Genomic DNA, 26,521 nt, shown 5'->3' with positions numbered 1-26,521 from the left:
AAAAAAGAAAGAAAAGAAAGAAATCACTATTAAATCATCAGGTCTTTTTCTAACTACTACTTGGTTTGTTTACTCCCAAAAGGGGGGAGTAAAAGGGGAGAAGATGGGAAGGGTAGGGAGAAAAGGATGGGAGGAAAGGGATGAGAGCCAGACAGAGGGGGAGAAGGGACAGAGGGAGAGAGAAAAGGGAGAAGGGAGAAGCCAACAGGGGGAGGGGAAGAAGAGGGAGGGGTAGGAGGAGGGAAGGAGGAAGGAAAGAAAGAGAGGCAGGAAATCATATTGGTTTCCTAAGGCTGCTGTAACAAACTGCCACAAATTTAGTGGCTTAAAACAACACAAATTTATTTTCTTACAGATCTGGAGGTCAGAAGCCTAAATCAAAGTGTTGGCAAGATTGTGCTCCTTCTGGAGACTTCATGGGGAGAATCTGCTTCCTTGTCTTTTCCAGCCTCTACCAGCCACCTGCATTCCCTGGCTCATGGCCTTTTCCTCCATCTTCAAAGTACATCACTCCAACCTCTGCTCCATTTGTCCCATCTCCTCCTCCTGCCTTTGACCTTCTTGTCTCCCTCTTATGACAAGCCTGGTGGTTACAGGTAATCCAGGAGAATTGCCCCATGCCAAGATTATTAACTTAATCGCATCTGTAAAATCTGTTTTGCCACATAAGTCATGTTCCAAGGAGTAAAGATGTGGACCTCTTGGCAGAGGGCATTAATCAGCCTGCTACAGGCATTTAAAGAAAGAAGAGGAGGGAGTTCCAACTGAATGTGAAAGTTAGGGACCTCTATGCCATTTTGATTTCAAATGACCTTCAAGTCATGTTGTAAGAATGGCTTTTTAAAATCGCCCTCTCTAAAAAAAAAAAAAAAGACTCGGAATATGCCATGTTGCCTTTTCCACAATTTTTTCAAAACACATTCACACCTATAATCTGATGTTCTCCAAAGATATCTTGTCAGATAAGAAAGACAGTTTATCCCTAGTTGCAAATAAGAAAAGGCTGGCTAAGTTGCGGCCACCTTCTCCCCTCAGTCACCTAAGGAGCCACCAGTAGCTCAGTAGGACCAGCCCACCTCCAGATCATTGTCCACTTCTCTTTCCATGGCATGACACTTAGCCCCATTTTCTCTGTAGCTTTTTTGTAAGGGAAACAAAGGGGGGGGGGGGGGGGATGAGATCAAAGGCTCTTAGATCTTTCAAATCATTTGTAAAAGAGATCATAGAGTTCTCCCTCCCCACCCACATGTTCTTCCTGCCAAACATTCCCGTGACTCAGGCATGGTCACTCTGCATGGATATTTCCAGGGGCATGGAGCTCACTGTTCTTTAAGTTAACCCACTCACGGACATTACTCTGCAGGTTTTATTTCCAAAGATAGCCCTAGTGAGCCCTGGGGCCTGGACGAAGGTGCTCTTACATAGAAGTAAGGGCTGATGCAAGATGGCATACAGGTGTGGCTCAGGGTCAAAGTTCATCCTGCAGGACACATCTCCACAGTAGTCCATGGGAAATGCACTGGTAGTCTGAACCCCAGAGTCCTTTTCCTTTTTATTCATCTGCCACTGACCTGTTGAATGGTGTTTGTTAAGCCGCCCTCCTTTTATGTGGTGCTGGTCCAAGGTCAAGCTAGGGCAGGACACTTTTGCATGACAGTCAAGAAGATGGAGCATGGAGCCAGCTGCACTAATACCTACTTGATGTTGAGCAAGTTCCTTAATCTCTCTGAGCCTCGGTTTCCTCAACTATAAAATTGGGAGAGTAAACCTCACCTGCATCGTAGGATCATTAAGATGAAAAGGGAGATGGTGTGTGCAAGGTGCTTCAAACAGTGTCTACAATAGTAGCCCTTACTCCAGGGACCTGGACTCTTCTTCTGTGTTTAACTAGTTTTTTGCCCTCCCATGCCATATGACATTAGGACTGGGCATATCCTCCCTCAGCAAAATCTCTTTGCTCCACATACAACCTCTCAACACCTACACATACACACACATCGGCATGCTTATCAATTCTCTCAGGATGCTTCTAGTTCATTCAGCACTTTGCTGTGCTGGGTGCATTGGGACACACAAAGAAAAATAAGAGTCTGCCTTCTCAGAGTGTTAAGTTTAAGCAAAGAGAAGGCCCGAGGCAAATAACTGTAATGCAAGATAAAATATTATAAGGTTCTAAGACAGATTTGTATAAATAAAGTGCTATGAAGTTTCAAAGGCCAGAGAAAACAACACTGGCTGAGAATGGAGGAAAAGGGAGTCATAAAAGTCCCACTTACTGGCCTTGATCCAAAGATGCAAAAGTGACAAGCAAGAGCATTGTAGGCAAGGGGGAGGCTTATAGGGAATGGACATTCTTTATGTGTTTGCTAGAGCCCAACCCAGTCCTCCACTTTGAAGGCCCAGAAAACTGATTTATTCAGGAGCCTGAGAGTGGAGCTAGTATTCAGGGTAGATTCACATTAACCACACTCAGTAGCCTGATGTATAATAGCAAATGGTCAATGTATTGCTTCCTTTGAGCAGTACTTGGATTACTGTAATCACATCAGAATGGCCATCATAAATCTTCCCTGAAAGCAAATCATAATCAAAAAGTTAATGATTGTGAAAACAGACCAAGGAGAGTTATGTAATGTGATTGTTTTCTGACATGAGGGTAATTATGCACATAAGTTTCCTCTAGCAAGTACAGAGGACCAAGATGCCTTCTTTCCTTTTTCTTTACTTCATGACTTTTTCTTTTCTTCATGATATGACTTTTCTTCATGACCTACCTCTTTCTGATTGACCCACCTTTCTTTTTTCCCTAAGTCAACTATTTAATTACATTATAACCATCTTGCTGGTGGGAACCAGCCCATCTCTGTGAAACACTTGTGTATATCTCTAATCAGATGCATAACTCTCAGAGGGAAATAGAGAGTAGTTAAATGTGGTTCTGGGATATGAAGCAGCAAAGGTCTGATGGGGCCAGACCTCAGGAAAGGAGTCAGACCCCACACAGTGGGTGGTAAATGGGAGGACTTTGTAACTTAGTAATAATGACACTGATGAGCCACTCTATTTGCTTTACCACAAGGAAGGGATTACCAAGGCCATGTCTTTCCAAGATGAGGGCTGGGAGAAGTATTTTGGGGGCAAAAAATGACTTTCAGTGTTCTTAAATCAAAGAAGCATTTTCTGACCCACACTTAGTTCCCTCTGTATAAAACTCAGAAAAGCTGCACTCCTGGGAAAGGAGGCAGGGATGAAGAAATGCACATATAGGATGGGAGAAGGAATAACAATAAAAATGGCAAAATGTTCCTGTTCCCCTGTGTCACCCTGTCATACTTCTCCTCTTCAGACATGACATGACACCCTCCGGGAACCTTCCTGATACCTCAGCATTAACCCCTCCTTCCTCTGTGCCAGAGGTCAGTAAACATTTTCCAGAAAGGGCTAAATGGTATGTCCTTTAGGATTTGTGGGCCATATGGTCTCTGTTGCAACAACAATCAATAACACTTGTTTCAGAAACATGAATTTGTCCCAGAGTGATTAATATATTGGGGAACAATAGAAGCATGACACAAATTTCTTGTTTAAGTACAGTTTCCTCCATGAGAAACACTAGGTGACGATGGAAAACTGCATCCCGCTGAAACAAGACACCCAGGAACACGCAAAACACGCACACACACGTACCTCAAACATCCACCGTCTGCTCCAGGTCACCAGGGCTGCTGTGAGCTGTATCGTCCCCCACCCCCCTCCCGCCTGCCGGGCGCTACCGCTTCCCATCAGATTTCAGATGACCCTCCTCTACCGCTGAATAGCGCACAGGCTGAAGCCCTGCTGGAAGATGCCACGTCTTTTTCAAGGTCAACTTCCATGTTTATTGTGGTATATGTTTCTTAACCATTTAACAGGTGTAACATAGTGATGCCATCTTTATCAGCTTCCTATCGATTTTTAATATTTGTCCCTGACTGTTTGAGTGTTGCCCACAATGCCATTTTCCCCATACGGTCTGTGGATGTTATTGCACAATCTTGCATAGGGTAGTAATTTTTAGGAACATGTACCATGTTAAAACACAACAGGCTATACTCAACTCTGCCACTTCAGGGCAAAAGTGGCTGAAGACAATACATGAACAAATGAACATAGATGTGTTCCAATGAATTTTATTTACAGAAACAGGCAGCAGGCCAGATTAACCCATGGCCTTACTTTTTCTGTGTGTTATCTCTCTCCCCTGTGCATGATTTAGTTGTTTCCCTTAGCATCTGGATGGTAATTTGTTTATTTGAATGTCCCTGTCTAGGCCATAAGCTCCATGGGGGGAGGGGGTTCTTTTATTCATTGCTTTCCTCAGCACTCAGTCACTGTGTCCGGTAGGCAGTGGGCTCACAGAGGGCTGCTGAGTCATCTGTCTCAGAGGAGAGGTAATCTCCTCTACCAGGAGATACTCTAACCCCAAAGAGCAAGAGCTGTCTCTCTCTATCACCCACCCCAGCATGAGGCTTTGACATTCAGATTCAGATATAAGAAATATTTATTAAACCCCATCCACTGAGCATACAGGAGTAAGACCATGACTTTATGTAACTTTATGCCATTCCTCCAGAGAAACTTGAAAGATATGTATATTACATCCATTTCATGAAAGAAGGAATTAAATCTCTGAGTGGCTTTGTAACTGTCCCAAGTCACACAGAGCTGAGCAGGGTGTGTTCACAGGAATGCTGTGGCTCCAGAGGAGAGGACATGGAATCTTGTCTGGGGGTGTCCTCACATTGACTTCCTTTTCCTCCCTCTCCGTGGCAAACATGTTATGGAACTGACTTGTTAGGTTTGCCTAACAAAAACAAATGAAAAGGAGGAAACCTGAAGAAACCTACAGAACTAGTTTCTTAAACTCTATTGATGATGTTACAATAACATAAACAAGGAAACTTTAGGAACAAAAGAAATGAGATTTCTGTTACCTAGAAAAGGTAAGAAGTCCCTACATACTTCAATTTTTAGAAGGCTCTAGGAATTTTTGGGTTCTTACTATTGATTCAGTTTTATAGGATCACATTGGTTTTTTCTTGGCCACAAGCAGTTCCTTCACTCTGTTTACAGAATAACAAAGGGTTTCCCTTTCATCTGATTTGCTTTGACATGCTATAGCAAAAAAGCATTTGTTTGGCCCATTCTCCATTTATATAGGAAATATAAGCAACTATGGATAGCATCTTGCCTGAACTGGCAAAATTACCATCTGGAGTCTGTAAATGTAAGTGACAGGAATTTCTGGAAAAAAGCACAATGTTCAAAACCCACCTGGCCCACATTATTGCTATGAAGTCTTATTCAAAGGCCCGTGATCCAGCCAACTCCCAAAAGTCTATGACGTTGGTTAGTGATCCAAGGCATTTCCTTGTAGACCACCCTAGCCATGCCTGGCTCTTAGCAGAGCATGTCACCAACAACCCGAAGGAGGGGAAGGTTTTCTGCTCCTTAGTATGCTTCTGCCCTGGCTGGATGCCTGGAGTGCAATGTGTACACAATCCATTTTATGAGACAGATGGAAATTGAGTTAGAGCAAATAAATCATACGGCACTCTTTTAGTGATGTCTTTCTATAGGGAATCTTCCTGTTGACTAAGTGTGGCCTTGTACCTCCTTGATTAGGCACACAGATGTTTTGTTGATATTTGACTCCTGTGAGAAGTTTCTTACTTAAAGACTCTCTGGAGCTTCTCAACATGCAGAGCTCTGCCACTTAGACACTGTGAGGAGTTTTGTGAACTGATTATTACAATCACATTCCTTCTGTAGACACACACCCACTCCAACACAACTATGCCACCAAAACCATCAACACCCCTATATGTCTCATACCCTACCCTACCCAAATGTTTCATGCAAAGGTTGGCGCTTGGGAAAAGCAGGCAGTGACTTGGACATTATTGTTTAAGCATCTCTCTTTCCATTCTTTAAATAGATGCCCTACCTAAAATCCAGAAGATTCTTACCAAAGAAGCAACAATCTTTGGAATTGGGGAGATCAGAGATAGAATTCCAATTTTCTCAGTGAATTATTGAGCAGCTAGACCTATTTATTGAGGGGTGAAGATAACACAGGCAGGTTTAGCTATGCAACTATAGTATTTTGAAAATAGAATATCAAGTCTAGGAAAACAGACTAACACAGATGGAGCACCCATGTTATGTCAGGCACTTAACAAATTATTTTATTTAATTCTCAAATCAAATGAAGAAACTGAGGTTCCAAGAGATTAAGTATTTTGGCTCAGACCTCCCAGCTCATGAGTGGAAACCCTGAAATTCCAACAAGACAGATGGGTCTGGCTGTAAAGACTGGGCTTAGTTGTGCCTGGGGGGCCTCTTGCCTCCTCAAAGCCAATTATTTAAATGTAGGATGTTATACAAAAAGAGTACACAAACTCTGAATAGACACAAGCAACATAGGACTAGAATTCTGAGGAGGCCCTTCCTGAAGCAGAGGTAAGGGCATAATAAATCAAGCATCAGCAGTGGTTAAAAAATATACAGGAGCAGACCTCCTGAACAAGCACTACTGAAGTCTGGAGAAGCCCTCTCAAGATTAGACACTGGTGTGCATACAGCAGAGAATTCCATTGCTTTTCTGAAACCAGTGTATGAAAAGGAGCCAAACAGGTGAAGCCGTAGAATAGCCAAATTCTTGCACTTCAAGACTTTAAACAAAGAATGGAGATTCGCTGACTGAGTCAAGTCTTTTGATGAACCAAAAAATAATCAGCCCTGATTAACATTCTTTTGCATCATCAAAAGGAGATAGGTCAAAATAAGGTAATGGTAAGGTATCGATTGACCTCACATTTCTGTTAGAGGAATCACCTGCCAGTGGGAAGGGGGCAGCTTTCTTCCCTGAGAGGGTCACGACATAGCTAGAAACTTCTGCCATTCCATAATTCTTAATAAAAAGCTTAATCTCTCTGCAATGACTTTTAAACTCCCATGATTTTCTCTAATGACATAGAGGGAGAGCAAAATGAAGTCATCATTCTTTTCTATGTTTTTGTGCTAAACTGCTTTTCTTGATTAGAGGCGAACTGCCTATTGTTTCATCACTACCTAGGGAGACTGTGCTGGAGAACCCTAAGACTGCACATTAGAATCGCCTGGAGAACTTTTTTAAAAAAATAGTGATTCCTGGCCCTGGAACAGAATCCTTGGTGTAGAATCCTTGAGAGGGGTAAGCCCAGGAAGTAGTGTTTTTTAATAAGCTCCTCAGATGATTCTAACATGCAGGAGGGTAAAGAACATCTGGATAGTCTGGGCATCTAAGCTTTGTCAGAAGAACTGGATCAGTGGTTTGGGATTTGAATTCTGACTTCACTTCTCACTAACTGTAACAATGGGCAAAACACGGACCTTTCTAAAAGTCAGCTTCCTCTCCAATAAAATAAAGATATTCACACTGCAAGGGACAAATGATGGAGTCTGCAGAAATCTTTTAAAAACTATGAAAACACTATAAATAGGAAGTATTACCATTATGTCTATCACATATCTTAATTAAATCAAGTGTGTTTTGCAGATAAATATAATATAAAACCCCTTTAACTCCTGTAGGACTTTTTTATTCTGAGACTTTGAGTAAGGCCATCTTAGGCTGGCCAATATGGGTGAATAAATAAAAATAATTGGGATCTCCTTAAACTTTTAGAGGCAAGAAAGTACAAAGGATATTTCTCTGGAAGATGAAAAGGGACATTCCTTGGAACTAATGAGTCACTGATTTATCCTCATACCCATATTACTAAGGAGCTTATCCTTCTAAGGAGAACATTTCTCCTTGGGTCACAGCAGCAAGTTTGTGTACCAGTAACTAAGGGGCTCTTAGGTGGTGCATGCTAGGAGGTAAGGACACTTAATTATTCCTAAAGAGTCACTTATTGATCACAGGGTAGGAAGAGAAAGCAAATGCTTTATCTAAATTACCTCTGATCAATTGATTTGAGAGGTGCTGAAGATTAAGTGACAGGCAGGGAGTTGCATGAAATTAGCAAAACAAAATAAGCTGTATTCCTGAATGATCAGCCAAAATCTCCTAAGGGGGAAAAATCACAGGTTCGGCCCATGATGCATGTCCTATTAGAAGTATTGAAATGCAATACTCAACAACATTGGATGATGGCTTTGGATAAGAAGAGAAATACAACACTTGTTTCCTGTCTGACTCAAATGCACCAGGTGGAAAAAGGACAGTGATAACAAATAGCTAGGGAGCTATGTGAAGTTTATAAAGTGAGGGAACTGGAGTCCTGCCCCCTTGCCGGCTCTAGTTGCAGTGCTATTCCACAGGATGGGAGAGAGAGTGCAAGGAAGGGATGTGTATTCAAGTGCCCATCTTTCCCTGAGCTGTCGTTTATTATAAAATTTTGCACACCATCAAGATGTGCATTCCTAGATAATGATTAAGTAAACTGTCACGCTTCTAAAGTGACATATTAAGGAGCCATTATGAAAAGTGTTAGAGAAAAATGTTCTTGATATGGAAAGTGTTGACAATATATATGGTTTTAAAAAGCAAGCTGTTTTGGGGTGCCTGGGTGGCTCAGTTGATTAAGCGTCAGACTCTTGATTTCTTCTCAGCTCAGGTCATGATCTCAGTTCATGGGATTGAGCCCCATGTTTGGCTCTGCACTGACAGAGTGGAGCCTGCTTGGGATTCTCTCTCCCCATCTCTCTCTGCTTCTTCCCCACTTGCTCTCTCTCTCTCCAAATAAATAAATAAACATTTAAAAAATAAAAATAAAAAAAGCTGTTTTATATGATGCCTTTTCATATAAAATGACATGTATATAATATGAAAAATAGTGAAGCTGTTCATTCATTTATTCATACCACAAATATTTACTGGGTGCCTTCCACAATTCTAGACATGGGAAAAATAATGGTAGAAAAACAAAAGCCCCAGTTTGATGGAACTTAGATTCTAGGGACAGGATGCAGGAAATAAACAAATGAGCATGTAAATATATAGTACCTCAGATACTAGCACGTGCTATGGAGAAAAATAAAACAGAAGAGAGGGAGTAGGGATTGCCAGGGCAGGAGCTCCTCTGCAGGTTAAGCAAGCCTCCCAGTTAACACAGACCTGTTGATGTTTTCTCAGTTTTCCAAATAATCCTGTCTTCTCTTCATAAGTAGAAAAATAAAGTTTTGTTTGTTTGTTTGTTCGTTTGTTTGTTTTAAGAAAATACTAGGTCCTGGGGGCAACTGGCTAGCTCACAGTACAGCATGTGAGTCTTGATCTCTGGGTCTTGAGTTCAAGCCCCATGTTGGGCATGGGACCTACTTAAAATTTAAAAAGTAAATAAATAAAGAAAATACTAGGTCCTGAAAAACATGTCTTCCTAACTTATAGGAGATAAAGTATACAAAAAAGAAAACTAGCTCAGGACCAAAAGCAGAAAAAGAGAGGGAAAAGGAAGAAAAAGCATAGCCCTCCTATAAATCCTATCCACACTGCATTTCAGAAAATTAAAAATGCAAGCTAGAAAATAACACTATACCCACATATGCATGTGCGCACACACACACACACACAAATGTAAAAGAATGAACTGGAAGGATTTTCACCAAATCCACAGTTGTGGCAATGGTTGGATGATGGGTAAAGGGGTAGGGGCCAAGGTGTGGAGCAAAAAGACACTTCAGTTTTATTTCTATTTATTTTTCGTTAAAAATCAAAGACTTAAAGAAAATGTAAAAAAAGAAATGTTCAAAATAATAATTTCTGGTGGTGAATATAATGTTTGTCATGTTATTATTTTCTGTGCTCTAAAAAAAAAAAAAAAAATCTCAGCACGTAACACCAAAGCATCATACCTGCTCCTCCTTCACCACACCCTCATCCCATTCCATCTCTTTCCAACTCTCCCTTGGTTTCTGGTAGAATCTACTTATAATAAAATCATACAATGGCATCAAAGCAATCCATGAAATTAAGATTTAAAAACCAGCTTTTTAGCATCATTCACTTGTTTATTTATTCATTAAATATTGTGCACCCATTGCACACCAACAAGATGTTTCTATTGTAATTACATCGCAATGATCAGGTCTTAAAAACCAAATGCCACATTCTATTAAGAAGTTGAGAGTTGAAAACATAAAATTGGTGAGTAAATTTACCAACAGGAAGTGAATTCGGGCAATTCTGTGTAGCGGATAGGATTTTGATGAGATTATGACCTTGTGATAAGTCTTAGGTAGATAATAATTTGGGGTATATCTTAGCTGCTAAACCCAAATGCAAGAGCAAAAAATGTGTATACCTTGCTGATGTTTTTCCAAGATTCCTTTCTTCCACTACAGAATTGTTTTGTTTCACAAAGAAAACATAAAATTCCTTCTAGTGTGAATGACAGCAGTAGGGAAAGGAAATGTAAATTTGTCTTTTTTTTTTTTCAAAACAAATTAAAAATTAGGAGCCAATGAATTTCATAAGGACTGATACGGCAGTGTGCAATCCTACCAGCCCCAGGATCTCTAATTGCCTTCACTGACCTGACTGCAGACTAGAATTTTCCCAGAAGAAAGCAGATAGCATTGTAACTGATGTTCTCAGAACAGCATGGAGCTCAGCAAACAGGAGAATTCTGGTCCAGAAGCAGCTTGTGAAATCACATCCTACCAACCTTCACTAATGGAGGAGAACACCAAGGAAATAATAGCTTTGTGAGGGTCAGATTATAGAAAGAACTACAGCCAGGACAGGGAGCCCATACCTTCTCCAGACTATGAGGACACTTAAATTCTTTCCTGGGTGACTATGTAACCCAATAGCCAAACTGTTCAGCATAATGGAAACCAGGGCTCTCATATAATCAGTTTCTCATCCACTCATCATCCCTTACATCCCTCTCACTCTGTCTATCCCCTACTCTCTCCTTTCTAAACTACTTTTTTCCCCCATCAAATATATAGTCACAGACTATTGAAAAAGCAGTCTTGTAAATACCCCCTCAAGAGCTTTAGTGTATTGTACAAAGATTAAAAAGTTAAAAGTTAAGCTTTGTGCAGTGGCAGTATTGTAGCCAATGAGGTTTATCCGAGGTGCAATTATTGCTAATTAAAAAAGTTAAAAGTTAAGTGATGTAAGATTTACATAAAAGAATATTCTCAATGAAAAATGCTTCCTCCACTGCTTACGATTTCTACCATTAACGTCAGAGTTAAGGCAGAGTCCCTCTGATGAATTCTCTGTAAGAAATTATGATTGGTTTTTCAATTAAAAAATAATCCTCTTTTTTAAGAAAGCATACTCTGGATCTCCTGGATGACCATTACCTAGTCAAGTACTGCTGTGCAAATTCAGAGCCAGTATTTTTACTGGGATCCACAGTAATATTTTCATTGTCTCGGGCAAGTGAGGAAATGAGCAAGTGTTCAAGAAAGGTAAAAGCCAAATTATGTTAGAGAATCCTCTATGAACAACAACTGTGAGGGAAAACAAGGAAGAACTGAGTCATCACACAACAGGTAGGACAGGCATGTTATACTCAGGAGAAACCCAATGCCCATGGTCAGCACCATGCTCAAATTTTCTCAGCAATTCCACTTTCAGTGAAACCATATCATCTATTGTATTAAATTAGTGTACTTAATTTGAATTTTATGCACTTTATGTATTGTATTTAATTTGTAAATTTGTTTCAGTTTTATTTTTGTAGAAGAGCTACAAACGCGAGGTTTTTATAAGCAGTTTAATGTTTTTATGCATTCATGTAACAAACTAATAAACATAAGTCAACACAGGGCAGAGTCTATAAAATTTTATTTCTTAAAACGGGGTCTGTATATTGTTTCATTTTGAGAAATACCGAGTTAAAGAGCGTCTACACTGAATACTACTTGCGACAGACAGAATAAATGCCACTCAAAGATGTCCCCCTTCTAATCCCTGGAACAGGAAAAAGGACTTTGCAGGTATGATTAAGTTAAGGATCTTGTGACAAGGAGATTATCCAGGATTATTCAGGTGGGCCTGATATAACTATTAAGGTCCTTACAAGAGAAGACTGGAGATCAGAGTAAGCAGTAGATGTAAGGACAGAGCAAGAGGTTGGAGTAATTAAAGAAAAAAAAAAAGAAGCCAAGAAATGCGGGTAGCTTCTAGAAGTTAAAAAGGGAAGGAAACATTCTCTCCTCAAGCCTCCAGAAGGAGCACAACCTTGCCAACACCTTGACTTGGGACTTCTGATTTCCAGAACTCTGAGAATACATCTGTATTGTTTTAACCACTAACTTTGTGGCAATTTGCTGCAGCACCAATGGAAACAAATACACTACTTAATCCATTTGTATAGAATGACCTTCAGATGAGCACATGCCGCTGTGTTATCCAGAAAGCAAATCCACCACTCTCTGCAATCACCAAAGAGGCTCTCAGATTATGAGAGAGCAAAGTCAGACTTCAGTGGAAGGAAGACAGTAGGACATGTGGAAGTGTGGGTAAGTCTGCACAGGGCACCCCACTGGAAGACTCTTTGTTGGAAAAGGAACCGTGTGCAAGTACTGGGTTTCTCATTAGTGAGTGGGGGTTGGCAGAAAAGTAAAGGAAGTTGGGAGTCAGAACAGCCACCCAAAGCAGAATGTAACTGGACAGGCGAGAACGGTACTGGAAGTTCTGACTGCACAGCCACCTGAGTAGTTTCACTGAAACCTGACCCTTGCCTCTGAATTGTTAAATCTGGCCTCAAACTCTTCCCAGCATTTAGGTTCCCAGTGTAAGTGAGGCCCCCCAAGGATCAGCTCTAGAGAAGAAAGTGGAGTCTGGGGCGCCTGGGTGGCTCAGTTAGTTAAGCATCCAACTTCAGCTCAGGTCACAATCTCACAGTTGGTGAGTTTGAGCCCCACATTGGGCTCTATGCTGACAGCTCAGAGCCTGGGGCCTGCTTCAGATTCTGTGTCTCCCTCTCTCTCTGCCCCTTCCTACCCCCTCTCAAAAATAAATAAACATTAAAAAAAAAGGGGAGCATGGGTGGCTCAGTAGGTTGAGCCTCAGACTTCGGTTCAGGTCATGCTCTCACTGTCTGTGCGTTCAAGCCCCATGTCGGGCTCTGTGCTGTCAGCTCAGAGCTGGAGCCTGCTTCAGATTCTCTGTCTCCCTCTCTCTTGACCCTCCCCTGCTCATGCTCTGTCTCTCTCCCTCCCTCTCTCTCAAAAATAAATAAAGATTTTTAAAAAAGAAAAAAAGAAAGTGGATTCCGACTGCACTTAAGAGTCAAGGCAAATGAGGGGCACCTGGTGGCTCAGTTGGTTAAGCATCTGACTCTTGGTTTGACTCAGGTCATGATCTCACAGATCATGACTCAAGCTCCACAATGGGCTCAGTGTGGACAATGCAGAGCCTGCTTGGGATTCTTTCTCTTTCTATCCTCCCCTCTGTCCCACTTCTCTCTCATAAATAAACTTTAAAGGAAAAAAAAAAGAGCCAAGGAAAATCAGAGCTCACCCAGGTTATAAGTGAGGCCAGGGCACCAGAGAAAGCTCTTCTCTTCTTGGTCATAACTGAGAGACTAGGAAAAGAAATTGAGTCAAGAACCAAACACAGCCTGTGATAATTGTGCAGAAAGCAATAGAAAATGAATATAAAACACCACTATTTTTTTTTTTTAATTTTACCCCCTGAAGGAACTAGGAGAAGCGATTATTCCCTATGCATCTTCAATGATGCAAGCAAAAACCAAACAAGACATCATGGTGGCTGACAGGGAGGATAACAGCAATAAAGAAAAGAAAACTTAAGTATAAGCTAAACATAGTGGCAGGGAATTTTCAACGTGCTGAATAGGAAAAATATGCAGCCAAGCATCCTTTATCCAGCAAGCCTGTCATTCAGAATAGAAGGAGAGATAAAAGTTTTCCCAAACAAAAACTGAAGGAATTCATCACCACTAAACCAGCCCTACAAGAGAGTCTAAGAGGGACTCTGCGAGTGAAATGTTGCAAAGACCACAAAGGACCAGAGACATCACTACAAGCATGAAACCTACAGATAACACAATGACTCTAAATCCATATCTTTCAATAATAACACTGAATGTAAATGGACTAAATGCTCCAATCAAAAGACATAAGGTATCAGAATGGATTAAAAAAAAAACAAGACCCATCTATTTGCTGTCTACAAGAGACCCATTTTAGGCCTGCAGACACCTTCAGATTGAAAGTGAGGGGATGGAGAACCATCTATCATGCTACTGGAAGTCAAAAGAAAGCTGGAGTAGCCATACTTATATCAGACAAACTAGATTTTAAACTAAAGGCTATAACAAAAGATGAAGAAGGACATTATATCATAATTATGGGGTCTATCCATCAAGAAGAGCTAACAATTATAAGTGTTTATGCACCAAATTCGGAACACCCAACTATATAAAACAAACATAAGCAATCTTATTGGTAAGGATGTGATAATTGCAGGGGACTTTAATACTCCACTTACAACAATGGAAAGATCATCTAGACAGAAAATCAATAAAGAAACAATGGCCCTGAATGATACACTGAACCAGATGGACTTGACAGATACATTCAGAATTTGTCATCCTAAAGCAGCATAATACACATTCTTTTCGAGTGTACATGGAACATTCTCCAAGATAGATCACATACAGGTCACAAAACAGCTCTCAATAAATATAAAATAATTGATATCATACCATGCACACTTTCAGATCACAATGCTATGAAACTTGAAATCAACCACTGGAAAACGTTTGGAAAACCTCCAAATGCATGGAAATTAAAGACATCCTACTAAAGAACAAATGGGTCAACCAGGCAATTAAAGAAGAAATTTCAAAATATATGGAAACAAATGAAAATGAAAACACAACAGTCCAAACTCTTGGGATGCAGCAAAGGCAGTCCTAAGAGGAAAATATGTTGCAATCCAGGCCTATCTCAAGAATCTAGAAAAATAGCAAATACAAAATTTATCAGCACACCTAAAGGAACTAGAAGCAGAACAACAAAAGAAACCCCAAGGCCAGCAGAAGGCCAGCAGAAGAAGAGAAATAATAAAGATGATCAGAGCAGAAATAAACAACATAGAATCCAAAAAAAAAAAAAAAAAAAAAACCAGTAGACCAGATCAATGAAACTAAGAGTTGGTTTTTTGAAAAAATAAATAAAATTGACAACCCCCTAGCCAGACTTCTCAAAAAGAAAACAGAGAGGACCCAAACAGATAAAATCATGAATGAAAATGGATTTATCACAACTAATCCCTCAGAAATACAAGCAATTATCAGGGAATACTATGAAAAATTATATGCCAACAAACTGGACAACCTGGAAGAAATGGACAAATTCCTAGATACCCACACATTACCAAAACTTAAATGGGAAGAAATAGAAAATTTGAGCAGACCCAAAACTACTGAAGAAATTGAATCAGTTATCAAAAATCTTCCAACAAATAAGAGTCTTGGGCCAGATGGCTTCCCTGGGGAATTCTACCAGACATTTAAAGCAGAGTTAATACCTATCCTTCTCAAGCTGTTACAAAAAATAGAAGCGGAAGGAAAACTTCTGGGCTCATTCTATGAAGCTAACACTACCTTGATTCCCAAAGCAGACAGAGACCCACAAAAAAGGAGAATTACAGGCCAATATCCCTGATGATCATGGATGCAAAAATTCTCAACAAGATACTAGCAAATTGAATTCAAGAGCATATAAAAAGTATTATTCACCATGATCAAGTGGGATTCATTCCTGGGCTGCAGGGTTGGTTCAATATTTGCAAATCAATCAATGTGATTCATCACATTAATAAAAGAAAGGATAAGAACCACATGATCCTGTCAATAGGTGCAGAAAAAGCATTTGACAAAATACAGCATCCTTTCTTAATAAAAACCCTCGAGAAAGTTGGGATACAAGGAATATACTTAAACATCATAAAGGCCATATATAAAAAGCCCACAACTAATATCATCCTCAATGGGGAATAAGTGAGAGCTTTCCCCCTAAGATCAGGAACACGACAGGGATGTCCATTCTCACCACTGTTGTTTAACATAGTGTTACAAGGCCTAGCATCAGCGGTCAGGCAACAAAATGAAATAAAAGGCATCAAAATTGGCAAGGAAGTCAAACTTTCACTTTTCACAGATGACATGATACTCTACATGGAAAACCTGAAAGACTCTGCCAAAAGACTGCTAAAACCGATACATGAATCCAGCAAAGTCACAGGGTACAAAATCAATGTACAGAAATCAGTTGCATTTCTATACACCAATAATGAAGGAACAAATGGAGAAATCAGGAAACGGATCCTATTTACAATTGAACCAAGAAGACATCCAGATGGCCAAAAGACACATGAAAGCTCAATGTCAGTCATTATCAGGCAAATACAAATCAAAACCACACTGAGATATCACTTCATGCCAGTCAGAGTGGCTATAATGAACAACTCAGGAAACTACAGATGCTGGAGAGGATGTGGAGAAACAGGAACCCTCTTGCACTGTTGGTGGGAATGCAAACTGGTGCAGCCGCTCTGGAAAACAGTGTGGAGGTTCCTCAAAAAATTAAAAATAGATCTACCCTATGACCCAGCAATAGCACTACTAGGAATTTATCCAAAGGATACAGGGGTGCTGATTCATATGGGCACAAGTATCCCCAATGTTTAGAGCAGTGCTTTCAACGATCGCCAAATTATGGCAAGAGCCTAAATGTCCATCAACTGATGAGTGGACAAAGATGTGGTTTATATACAATGGAATACTACGTGGCAATGAGAAAGAATGAAATCATGCCATTTGCAGCAACGTGGATGGAACTGGAATATATTATGCTGAGTGAAATAAGTCAGTCAGAGAAAGATATCATATGTTTTCACTCAGGTGGATCTTGAGAAATGTAACAGAAGACTATGGGGAAGGGAAGGGGAAAAAATAGTTACAAACAGAGAGGGAGGGAAGCGAACCATAAGAGACTCTTAAATACAGAGAATAAACTGAGGGTAGATGGGGGGAGTGGGGGAGAGGGGAAAATTGGTGATGGGCATTGAGGAGGGCACTTGTTGGGATGAGCCCTGGGTGTTTATGTAAGCGATGAACCACGGGAATCTACCCCCAAAACTAAGAGCACACTTTACACACTGTATGTTAGCCAATTTGACAATAAATTACATTAAAAATAAAAATAAAAAAATAAATGTTTAAATAAAAAAAAGTATAAGGTAAACAATGTCTAGTAAGAAGTAATGGTATATCTTCTGTCCCTTAACTCTCTTGTCCATACTCCTGCCATTTTCACTGCTTCCCAGACCTCCTCCCTTCTTCACACCCCATACTTAGGGAGGCAAGATTAAGATGTTATCATTAATCAATCCTCTGAACACAATCAGGCCAGGGCACACTAGCTCACTGTACAGGGAAATACATTACAGCTATTGGTTTCAATGAAAATAGAGTTAATGATCTTCTGTGTTGTCACTCAATACTTTCCTATTGTAGCTTTGCACAAGAACTCATTTTGGGGCCCTGAAGTATCATTTTATTATAGCTATCATTTAACAATCTAAGAATAATGTATTAGCTAAGAAGACAGAGATTCCAATTCTGTTCTAGAGCTTAAGTCTTCTATCAGGAGCCTATTTTAAGTAACAGAAAATGTACTAATATTGTCACTACCCTCTCACAACATAAAATATAAAGATCACAAATGTTGCATAGGGAATTCTGAATCCATTCTAAAGATGCTCTCCACCCTTCAAAATACAATATCTTATGTTTTTAAGTGTTTAAAGTGGTTGGGGAGTATTATCTTCTTCATTATGATCCATCATTTCAGAAGTAAATTCTTTAAATTTTAGCTACCTTAGAATTCATGATAAATTTAAATTTAACTAAAGTAGGGTTGATATCATAAGATCTAAGAAAAAAAACATTATGAAGATCATAACAGTAGAATCTGTAACGTATTTAGGAAAAATGGTTTTCCTATAGAGTGTTGGCATTCATTTGGATGATACTAATTACAAAATACGTCTCATCCTCTTGAAACAAATAAATGGATTCTTATAAAACCATGGCACATTTGAATTGGAAGGGACCTAGAGTTTTCTATTTCCTTCAATCATTCAGACTTGAAAAAGTCACCTCCACCGTAATTCCAACTGATTGCCCAGACCTTCCCTGAACACTGACAGAAATAGGATGCATTCTCATCTTTGGCCGCTTATTCTCCTTGTTCTGGGACAACAGCCTATCTGGGTGTCCTTCCTTTGACCCTCATGTCACACCTCTGCCCTCTATAGCCATGCATAGTGAGTCTTCCCCAGTGGGACTCCCCAGAGTTCCCCTCTTTGACCCCTGCACACAAAATCTAGTTTTAAGTCTCTCACCATCATTGTTCCGGTACTCTGGGTCACTCCAATCTGTCACTGCCCCTCCTGTCATCTGGTGTCTGCAACCCAACCTGGTTTTCCAGTGAAGGTTTGACCTACTTGCAGCATTTGTTGAGAATTGGAATTTCTGTAAAAAGTAGATACAATTGCATTCACTAGATACACTCTATAAATCAGACTTGCCATTAAGAATGGTCTATACCCTCCATGAGCCCAAAATTTGAGGGTCTTTTTCTCTATAGTTCCTCTCTCAAGAGTCCAAATTATCTCTTTAAGTCATCCTGAGCTATAAAAGTCAAAACAAATCAAAATTAAGGTTGCCCAAGAATCACCCCTAGCAATACAGAAATGAGAAGCCAAACATGATCAGGTGTACTGCTTCCTCATTGTAAAAATTACTGAAAAACAAGCTGAAAAAAGAGACTCAAAACACAAGTTGAAAAAGTCTAACTTGAAATTTTTCCTTTTACAAACTTTCCCATCTGAGGAAAGTAGATTGAATCACATTGAAAGTAGATTCATCCTTGTGATTGAAATGCAGAAAAGATTACTTTAATATTTTCTGCTTTCAAAACAAAGCCCTAAACTTACTAGCCAAATGTTCACTAGGCCAGGTTTTAAAGCTATTTATTTAATACTCTTGTTCTTAACATTCAGGACTTGCTAGGGGAAGCAGTGCGTTTTCAAGGTAGAGTGGCAGAAGAGAGAGGAAAGGAGACCCATGACGTGAAGCACAGGCCCAAGGAGACTGCATCCTGTTGGTGGACACAGTGGCAAGACCCAAGCTCATGATGGGAGCCAGGGACAGCCTTCTGGCAGGTGCCTTGGCTCCCAAGAGATCAGTTCACTAGCATTCCAATGCTACATTTTGTAATGAAACAAAAGATAATTACCACCTTAGAAGTTGGGTGTTTGGGTTTCACACCTTCTCATTTGGGCATTCTTTGCTGGGCCATCAACAAGAACTGATTGAAAAGAAATACTCACAGAGATTTCAATTACTGTTAATGTGGCCTAAGTGTTTTCACTGTCACAGTCTAGGGCTTCAACTTTTTAATAAGTTTCCTATAATTATTACAAGTTTTTGGTCTAATTCCAGCTGAGGATTTAATGGGACTCATTCTGACAAGATATAGGATATTGTCCCAATAGATGTTCATTTGGAAATGGGCCACTTGCAATTTCGAGTGTGCAGAGCTGTGCAAGATTAAAAGCACTGGCAGTATAATTTCCACCTTGTGTCCCAGGCTCTGTGGATTTGTAGCTCATCCAGGCTGTCCATCTGGGGAGCAAACAGCATGTACTCCTTGATGAGAAACTCTGGCCAACCAACCAGCTGTGAAAAAAATAGATTACTCTTGTCATTTTTTTCTCCTAGGTAATTTGCTGGGAGTAAAAATATAATTTCTTAGAAGGTGTGCAGTTAAAAGCAAATCCTAGGGATGTGTCTGATTTATATTTAAAACTTCACTACACTTTTATTTGTTAAATTTAATTTTCAACAATACCCTGGCTGTGATAATATTTTCTAATTCACAGGAGATGGAAAGGTTGGTTTCTGGTATTTGTACACTAAGCAAACACAGGAAGGAGGATGTGGAAGAGAAACAGCATAAGAGAAGGACTCAGCTGGCAGGCTGAGCTGAGCACAAAGAAATACACTGTTGTTCTTCCTAAGGTAAAGAAGATATTATGGTGGAATTAAGTGACTTTTGGGAAAATAAATCTTCCTATTGACCACAAGTAGCTAAAATGGTAAATGCATCTTTTTAGGCTCTGACATAGAACTTCATCCTTGTGAAAATTCAGAAGGTCATGCTAGATAGATAGTCAGAGTAATTCTAGATCAATTGAGCTGAAGAGCTGAAAGAGGGAACAGTGTGAGTTGTAATATATAACATCTATAGGGATAACATGGCCACGCTATGCATTTTCAGCCAACCAAAGGGAATGGAAGGATATATGCCAAGTAAAATTAAACTCTTTAGTTTGTAACCAGTGGAGAGTTAATGATAAAATTTGAAGTGAAAGAATTTGCAGTAATACTTCTGCACTGTGAGTTACAAAATATGTAGACATAAATGAGTGTTGCACAGTAACTGGCTGTCTAGCTTTTAAAAATCACAGCACTGTAATGAGAAATTGTTCTGACCCAGAAGTTATTCTTAAAAACTTAATTCCAAATAGGAGTTAGCATTTTTAATTGATATGTTAATGTTACATATTATTTCATTTATTGTGACATTGGCTATAGTTAGTTATCCATTAGTATATACATGTATACACATGCACGCACACATGCACACACACACACACACACACACACACACAACAAAGGACTATATATACAAATCATATGCTATGACTTTTATTGATTCTTATAATTCAATAAAAGGAAGCCAAACAAACCAATAAAAATAATAGGCAAAGATTTGATCAGAATTTCTACAAAAGAAGATACATTAATAAATAAGAAGCACATGAGTTGGAGCTCAATATCATGAATTATCAGGGCATTGCAAATTAAAATAATGAGATACCACTCCACATGCATTAGAGTAAATAAAATTTAAAAGCCTGACACTATCAAGTGTTGATGAGGATATGGAGCAACAGGAACTCTACAGCATTGCTTATACAAAATGGTTTGATTTCTTTGGAAAATAACACATATAGAGTGGAATATGCTCTTACTATGTGACCCAGCCATTCCACTCCCAGATATTTATTCAAGAAAAATGAAAACATATGTCTATACAAAGACTTGTATATGCATATTTTTGACAGCTTTATTCATAATAGTCAAAAACTGGAAATAACTCAAATGTCCTTCACACACCGAATAGCTAATTAAACTAAGGTATACTCAAACAATAGAATATTACTCAGCAATAAAAAAGTAACTTCTAATACATATAACATGGGTGAATTCCAAGAACATTATGCTCAGCAAAAGAAGCCAGAGGGTACTATACGATTGCATTTGTATAAAGATCTGAAAAGACAAATCTAATCTTTAGTGACAGAAAAAAAAAAAAAAAAAAGATTAGTGGTTGCCTGAAGCCAGGGATGGGATCTGGTTATTGACTAAGATGGTTATTAACTTTCTGGTTAATAAAAATTCCTTATATATTTATAATAGTGGTATTTATACAAATATATAAATGTTTTAAAACTCATCAGAGTACATTTCATTTTATGCAAATATATACCTCTATAAATGTGTTAAATACATTTCTTTAATTGTCAATGGCTTCCTAATTTATTCCTTTTTAAATGATTATCAGTTGCCTTGGTGGCTCAGTCAGTTAGGCAGCCGACTTCGGCTCAGGTCATGATCTCATAATTCATGGTTTTGAGCCCCACATCAGGCTCTGTGCTGACAGCTCAGAGCCGGGGGCCTGCTTGGGATTCTGTCTCCCTCTCTCTCTGTCCCTTCCCAAATTGGGCTCTCTCTCAAAAATAAATAAATAAACATTAAAAAAAAATAATTTTCAATAATTATCAAGCTTCTCTGAGCCTCACAGTCTTCCTTTCATCTCCTTCTCTACCAAACCCACCACATTAGCTATCCTGATGTGTAACTTGAACATGCCAGACACACTAAAATCTGACGGAATGCCATTTCTTCTGCCTAGAAAACTATACTCTCAGATCCCACTTGATTCACCTCCTCATCTTCTTCAATTCTGTCCTCAAGTGTCTTTTTCTCAGGGGGACCCACTCTGTCCACTCTATTTAAAATTATAACCTTCTTAATGTTGCCCATAATCTTACTGTGTTTTTTTTCTGCATAACTTCTATCACCTTCTAATATACTCAATATTTTTCTGATTTTTATATTTATTATCTTTAGGCTCCCAACTATAATGTAAATATCACAAGTTTGGATTTTTATCTGTTGTATTCATTGCTGAATACATTGATACGTAGGAGGCACTTAACATATGTGTGCTGAATAAGTGAATAAATAAATGCATAAAAGAAATAACATCAACTACATAGTCATAATACTAAATATGGCAAAACCAAATTCTCACATTAAAGAAGAGAGATAGTCATATCAGGGTATAAAACAAAACCCAACTACATTTACCCAAATAAAAGAAACCAAGCCTGAAAATCACTTTATAAGAGATTAATACAAGCAAACAAAAGAAAAAGCAGCAGCAATGTTAATATTAATAAAGACTAATCTAATATAGAGAGAATATCATGTAGTACAATTACATAATCTAACAGTTATAAATCTATAGGCATCAAAAAATACAGCATCTAAAATAAGAAACAAATATATTACAAATGAAGCAGAGCTTGGTAAATTAAAATAGTAGTGAACCTTTTCAGAGTTGAACAAACCTGGTACACAAAAAAATAAATATGGACAGAGAGGAATTAAATGAAATAATTAAACTTAATGATATCTTTATGTCTCAATGGAATATTGTCATTTCATTAAAATATAAACCCCACAAAGCAAGGTATATATCTGTGCTGTTGACTGCTATGTCACCAGCACCTAGAAAAAAAGCTGGCTTGGAACTGAGCTTGATCAATATTTGTTGGATGAATACTTGCATTCACAAAATTTGACTCTGTACTTGATTAACAAAACCATTAGCGAAATATTTTTAACAGATATTTTTAAAGTACAGCTTGTGCAAACCACATAGGAGAAAACTGTAGACCAGTATAATTCATGAGTAAGGATGAAATGATGAAAAAACATCTTAGCAATGTAATCCAACAATGCAGCAAAGAATAATAATACCACATGATCAACTAAAGTATATTATAGGAATTCAAGAGTGACAATATCAGGAAATCTAAAATTATAAATTCATCATATCATTAAATTAAAGAAGAAAAAGCACATGATAATATCAATGTTTGCTGAAAGGGCCTTAGATAAAACTAAGCAGCTATCTCTGACATAAAAGCTAAATAAAAACAGAATACACACCAATGACTCAAATATGATAAAGTTTATTTACCAATGACTGAAAAATAATTTCCTAAATTATGAAACACTAAGCCCATTTTAAGTTGGGAGCTATACTGAGGTGACTTTTATCATCTTTAGTTTAATAGTAACTTGGCAGTTCAAAAAAATAAAATACAGCAAGAAGATAAAATAACAGGTATAAATATTGGGGAAAAAAGAGATAATAGCCTTTTGTGTTTTGTTTTGCTTTTTTTTTTTTGAGAGAGAGAGACAGAGACAGAGAAAGAGAGAAAGAGAGAGAGAGAGCATGAGTTTGGGAGGAGCAGAGAGAGAGGGGGGGAGAGAGAGAATCCAAAGCAGGCTTCCCACTGTCAGTGCAGAGCCCAATGCACAGCTTGAACTCACAAACCATGAGACCATGACCTGAGACGAAATCAAGAGTTGGACGCTTAACCAACTGAGCCACACAGGCCCCCCCTTATTTGCTGATTATAGGATTCTGTGCCTTATAAACCAAAGTGACTCTAGTAAACTACCACTAAATTTAATGAAGTTATCAAAGAGCTGAATAATATAAATATACAGAAGTCAATATCTCTTTGAATAAATGCAAAGAAGTGTGACATTCCTGAATGGGAGGATTTCAAAACCACCAAAAGAATCCAAAACTTAATATATAGATTTAATACAATTAAAACAGAACTGAGAGACTTTTAAGAATTAGATCCACTTACCTTAAAGTTTAGATCTAAGAGAGGGGGGAAAAAGCCCAGAAGGAACTAGGAAAAAGATGAAGAAGAAGAATAAAGGATTGCATGTCTTAACAAATATTAGAACTTTAATACTCTATTGTAATCAAAATAATATCATAATGGCACCAACGTATTCACTGGGTAGTCCATGTAATAAACAGAAAATCCACAACCAGATTTCTCTAAATTTGAGGATTAAATATATATCAGAAATTTTATTTTAGTTCAGCTAAAAAAGGAATGAACAGTTTTAAACAACATAGACCAAGTTGGTTATTCATCTGGAAGAAAACATAGGTGGACCTCTCTCTTGCAACTTAAACAAAAATAAATCTCAGATAAAGACTAAACCATAAAAAAATAAAACATAATAAATCTAGAAGACTACATGTATAATCTAGAAGGTATAGAAGACCTTTATAATAAAGACAGAAAACCCAGAGATAACAAAAGAATAGATGAACCCACACAATAGATAATTGTTAAACATTTGTATGGAGAAAGATATGATAAACAAAGTCCACAAAAACATATATAGATTTGAGGATATATTTCCAATAGAAATGAGAGCTGGTGGGGTAAAATCTATAATACACAAGTGTCTTTTTTGAATCAACAGGAAAATTAAATATCCCAATGGAAAAAGGGTCAAAGAATATGGAAAGAGCAAATCCAAATGACTGCAAACATATAAAAAAATACTCAACCTCATTAAAAGTAAGGAAAAGAACAATAATCAATACAATATTTTCTACCTAGTGTAAAGGCAAAAATGAAAGAGTAGTAATGTCCATTCCTTGCAGGGATGAGAGGAAAATGGACATATCTCTACACTGCTGATGAAAATATGAATTGGTATAGCCTTTTTGGAAACAGTCTGGCAGTACTTATTAAAACTAAATTATCTATAGCCTTTGTCCTAGCAATCCTATACCTCAGAATCTCCCCTATAAAAGTGCTCATATGCAAAAATGTATTTACAAGAATATTTATAACAGCACTATTCAAGGTAGCAAAATATTACAAAGTAAGTGGTGCCCTTCAATAAGAGGAGGTTAACTGGTCAAGTCACATTAATGACTATTATGCCTCTATCAAAAAAAAATGAATTAGAGCTAAACCAATAGACTTAGAAGAATATCCATGAGTATTATTAAATAATTTTTAAAGTTACACAAAGTATTGTATAATATCATAATCCCATTTTTGTCAAACAATGATCTAGTCATTTTGTCAAACAATGATATAGTCATGTTTTTTCATGACTATATGACCACTAAGGCTAATACAAGAGGATATATACCAGATTGTTAACATGGGTTTTCCAGATAGGAAAGTTTGGTGATGTGGGACAAGGGAATGGGAGAAAAGTAAGAAGGAAAAGGAAGCCAAGAAAAAAAGAAAATGCTACATTTTTAAAGCAAAGCATAAAATACTACATTTTGAAAGTATAAAACATGTGATCCCATTTGTGTATTTATGGTGGTGGTGGTGGTGGTGGTGGTGGTGGGCGTGGGCGCGTGTGTGTGTGTGTGTGTGTGTGTGTGTGTGTGTGTGGTGTATATGTTTGTGTCAAGAAGAGAGAAAAAGAGAGAATATGTGAGAGAGAAATAATTTGGTAGTCTCCAGTGGAAAATAGTTTTTTAAACTATCTTAAAGTTATTTTGTTCTTTTCTGCTTAGATGAATCTTTCAAAATGTTTAGAGAATGAAAATAGATACAAATTATTTAAGTACATATTTTATCTTTCAGAAGCTTAAATTTGTACTTCTGAAAAGAGGAAATACTTGTTTCTAGAAATGTTCTTATGACTGAAATGGTATGAACTTAATAAAGACTGATAAAAATTACAGAACAATGTACATAGAACTGAAATAGCTTAAGTTTAATCTCTTTACTTTTAGGCTATCCTTATTAGATTCTTATATCAGAGACAGAATTGTGAAAACAGGAGGTATTGCATTTCAAAAAGAAATAAGTTCAAGTTGGCTGTTGCATCAAAAAACTGCAAAACCAAGGATTTAAAATAGGCAAGAAAAATAAATTTGTCACAATTCAAAGAATCATGAAATAAGGTTCAATTTCATCTTAAAGACCATAAAGGATTTCCACAGCGTAGAAGAAACTATTCATTCTCATACACTACATTAGTTTCCTGTGGCTGCTGCAACAAATAACCAAAACTTGGTGGTTTACCACAAAAGAAATTTATTCTCTCACAGTTCTAGAGGCCAGATGTACCAAATCAGCATCACTGAGCCAAAATCAACATGTTGGCGGGCATGTAGTTCCTGTGTAGGCTCTAGAGAGAACCCATTTCTTTCCTCTTCCAGCTTCTGGTGGTTGCCAGTATTCCTTGGTTTGTGACCACATCACTCCAATCTCCGCTTCTGTGGT

At 38.2% G+C, this 26,521-nt stretch overlaps 1 long non-coding RNA gene and 1 pseudogene across 6 annotated transcripts in view; one reads left to right on the top strand and one right to left on the bottom strand.

Moving 5' to 3' along the window:
- Nucleotides 1-298: 298 nt before the first annotated feature.
- Nucleotides 299-26,521, bottom strand: part of LOC102901572 — a 190,875-nt gene continuing 164,652 nt past the window's right edge. For all 6 annotated transcript variants that reach the window (XR_006593801.1, XR_002740291.2, XR_002740290.2 and 3 more), the window contains 3 exons: nucleotides 19,663-19,763; nucleotides 18,425-18,554; nucleotides 299-4,843 (listed from right to left, as the gene is read on the bottom strand). This is a non-coding gene — a long non-coding RNA (uncharacterized LOC102901572). The remainder of the gene's footprint in view (nucleotides 4,844-18,424; nucleotides 18,555-19,662; nucleotides 19,764-26,521) is intronic.
- On the top strand, nucleotides 11,062-11,189 carry LOC111559682 (annotated as a pseudogene).

Source organism: Felis catus, chromosome A2, assembly GCF_018350175.1.
Source record: "Felis catus isolate Fca126 chromosome A2, F.catus_Fca126_mat1.0, whole genome shotgun sequence".
Taxonomy (NCBI): Eukaryota; Metazoa; Chordata; class Mammalia; order Carnivora; family Felidae; genus Felis; species Felis catus.
This window is presented reverse-complemented; position numbering and strand designations above follow the sequence as displayed.